Raw genomic sequence first — 4,048 nt, forward strand, 5'->3', positions numbered from 1 at the left:
GGAACACAGCCACATTCATTAGTTTATATATTGTCTGTGGCTGCTTTCACATTACAGTGGCAAAGTTGAGTAGTTGTGACAGAGACTGTGTGGCCCACAACCTAAAATATTGGCTATCTTATCTTGTCCTTTGAGAAAAAGTTTGCCAACCCTTTATCTAAGCCATTGCTCTTTGTTTATTTCCCTTCTTGCAGCTGAATACAATACTTAAATGATAAATGGTCCAATCCACAGGGCATTTGTTCTTGAAGAACCAGGGGACTCAATAATGTGGAAGCTCACGAAGAATCTAGTCAGAAAGACTATGTGTCTTTTGAAAGTCTGCACTGATCAAAAGTTTTGTTCATCAAGAGCAACAGCCAGGAAGTCCGGCCGAGTGGCTCAGTTGGTTAAGAGCTCGCTCAAGAGTGTGAGCTCTGAGCAACAGTGTTGCCGGTTTGATTCCTGGCCGAGCTGAACTCCCACTGAGCTGCCAACAGGTGGCAGGATGGCTCAGCTAAAAAAAAAAGAGCAACAGCCGGGGAAACAGAATCCATTTTAGCTGATTCAAGAGACTTTAACAAAAAGGATTCCTTACAAAGGTGAGGGAGGTTCAAGAGAGCAAACACAGGATATTGAGACACCCAGAGACCTGCAGTAGTGGGAAGCCATTAACCCCTGCAACTCTGTAGGGGAAAGGTGAGGAAGTGGTGTGACCAGAGCCCGTTAGGTACCCTTAAACCTCACTGACACATTAAAATCAATTAATAATTATAGCTCAAGCTGCTCTAAGAATTTAGATTCATTTTGAACCAGCTGTGTCTAAAGCAAAACTGGGTTCTGGAACAATTACCCAGAGGAGAAAATCCCTGGAATGACTCTTGCTATAAATCTACCATCTGAACAATTGTGCAAAGCAGCTTGTGGCCTCATTTATCTGAACAATTATTGTCTCTACTTGATTTTGCACATATAAACTGATGTTTTTCATCTTATCATACATGCCCAAATCATGTTTTAGTTGTCATTTTTTACCAGATTTTTTTCTTAGCCATGAGTATTATCTATAATTAAAGGGGGAACTGAGTTCTTGTAGCATTTTCACCCCGAGAGGCCCAGAATGTTCAAACTGTCTCCAAAGTACATGGTAGTCTCTTCATGAGATTTTCCAATTTTATGTTTGATGGGTCAGAGTAAAAGAGGTCTTGAAAAACAGCCAGACAGTCTCCTCCCATTGCCTTCCCAGGTGTCTTTGGGTCAGAACCAAACGTTCCAGGCAGTCTCAGCTGGTGATTTGCAGACACTTCCATGCTCTTATTCTGTGTATATTGGTGGTCTTACCTGGCAGGACATGCCAGCGCGGAACTGCAGTCTTCTTTCTTTGGGTGCTGAGACCCAGGCCCAGGCTCCTCTACAGCTCAGATGTTTCAAAAAGGGCGGCAGCTTCCTTCCCTCAGGATCCCCCACACAGGGACTCTGCCTGATATTCAAGAGCAGCTTCAGAATGGTCACCCTGCTGTGTACCTGCTTGTTTGTACTGCAGCTTGCCATTCCAGTTACTATTGCTGTTTAACAAATTACCCAAAAACTTAGCTGCTTAAAACCGCCATATTATTATGCTAATTGGATTCAGTTGATAATGAATTTGGGCAGAGGACACCAGGGAGGACTTGTCTCTGCAACCGGATTTCTAAGGTCTTACCTGGAAATATTTTGATGTGGGAACGACTCAACAGTTGAGGGCTGGAGACATCCGAAGACTAGGATGGCTGACCTGAGCACTTGCCCTGACCTCTCCTTGTGGCTGGGCTTCTTCCAAACATAGCAGCTTCCAGACAGGTGAACTTCTTACAGGGCAGCAGACTCCAAGTGCTGGTATTCCAGTGAACCAGGTAGTTCATGGCTTTTTTGATCCAGCCTTGGAAATCACACAGCATCATTTCTGCTATCGTCTTGTGCTCCAAGCAGTCACAAGCCCACTTAAATTCAAAGGAAGGGAAAATAGACTCCACTCAATGAAAGGAGTGTCAAAGAATTTTAGAGCCATGTTTTAAAACCAACACACTTGCAAGTGGGGAAGCAATTTCATTTTTCTGGTAGAAAGTAACATAAACGTAGTGTTCTCTCATCTGGAGGTTGAAGAAACTCCACCCATATATATGCACATAGGCCAGGCTGAGTGAAAATTTTAACTGAACTACGGAGGCCAGAGCTTTAAACTCCAAATAATGGAATTGTGGCAGTGATGGTGGTGACGTGATGGAGTGTTATTAAAGAACTGTAGGTTGGCCATTTCTGCACTATCGTTCTCTTCTGCCTAACATATAAGATCCATTGTAGCCTTGAAAGGAGAAACTTAGAAAATCATATAACTGCATCCTGTTGGGGTAGGGCAGAAAGAAGATGGAAGGACAAGGTTGTGAATAAGGTATGGTCATTTGCTGGTGCCTAAAGGAGAAAGGGCTGCCATCAGGATGAGCAAACCGTGAGGCCAGGAGCAGGAAAAGACAATATTCGAATGAGGCTGAAGAGAACTTGGAATGGATCAAAAGAGAAAATAAGATCTGTCAATAGCTAACAAGAGGTCACACAGGGAATCTGGTTTATGAGGATGGGGGAAGGAGAGGAATTAATAGAGGTCACGGCTAACAATTAAATGAGGAAGAGGTGTACTGACCCTTAGTAAGTTCTCATGAACAATGGGCTAGAGCGTTGCTCCTGGTTTTGGGGAAGCAAAATAGAAAAAAACTTAAAGGCTGACTGTGAGACCAACATGGACATTAGACATTTTCCAATACTGTAAGGGAGGAATCTGGTTATAAATATACATCAACAAGGTCATAACTTTGCCATGCAGCATCCCCGAGAAATAGAATTGGCCTCCTACACGTCAACAGATGCCCTCTATTGGTATGTTTGGCTATTGTACCCATACCTGCTAACATTCTGACTCAGGGGTTTCTGGATATTACACAGCAAGTTGGCCCTTAAGTTTATTTAGGGTTTTAATATTCACTATCTCATTTACCCTTACAAACTTATGAAGTAGGCAGAAAAGATACTATCATGTCCATTTCTGTGATGAGGAAACTGGAATTTGGGAGGTTGGGTAGCTTCTCAAACCAGGCAGCAGTAGAGACAGGACTAGATTCCAAGTCTCGTGCCTCCTGGTATTGCCAGGGCCTCTGGCTTCTGCTCTGCTGCCTCCCATGCTGAGCCAGGAGCTCAGGTGTGCTGTGAGCTAGCTGGCCCCATTTCAGTGGTAGATGCCCGAAGGAAATGTGTGACTGCCTGTTGCAACTGGAGTCCATTTCAACTTGAGTCTTCCTTCCATTCTCCGCCCCCCTCTCTCTCTCTCTCTCTCACACACACACACACACACACAATGATGTTGCTGTTACAGTTGCCAGAGCATTGCAGTAGTTGCAGGGTCCTGTGCTCAATTTCTTTCCTCATCGATCAGTTGTCTATTGCTGTATAACAAACCACTCCAAATCTTAGTGCCTTAAAACAATAACCATTTATTATTTCTCACATTTCTATGGGTCAGCCATCTGGGCAGTTTTACTGCTGGGCACACCTGGGTTCACACGTGTGGTGGGGATTATCTGATGATGACACTGGGGCTGAAGAATCCAAGATACCTTCACTCTCATGTCTGGATGTTGGTGGGACACCTTGGTTCTTCTCTAAGTGGCCTCTAATCCTGTAGTAGGCTAACCCAGGCCTCCTCACAGAATGGTGGTCTCAGGGTTCCAAGAAGGTGAAGGTGGAAGCTTCAAGGCTCTTAAGGCCTAGATTCATGAAACCATGCAACATCACATCCACCGTATTCTATTGGGCCACATAAGTCAGGAAGCCAGCCCAGATTCAAGGGAAATGGAGAAATAGACTCCAAGAATTGAGTCTTGATAGGAGGGGCAGTAATGTCCCACTGCAAAGGGTTGTGTATAGACCCATTGGGGTCATTATTTTATTTATTTATTTTTTTAAAGATTTTTTATTGGGGAATTGGGGGATGGGAACAGCGCTGGGGAATTGGGGAAAGGGGAACAGACAAGTTGCTGTC

Source organism: Hipposideros armiger, unplaced genomic scaffold (assembly GCF_001890085.2).
Source record: "Hipposideros armiger isolate ML-2016 unplaced genomic scaffold, ASM189008v1 scaffold_195, whole genome shotgun sequence".
Classification (NCBI taxonomy): domain Eukaryota; kingdom Metazoa; phylum Chordata; class Mammalia; order Chiroptera; family Hipposideridae; genus Hipposideros; species Hipposideros armiger.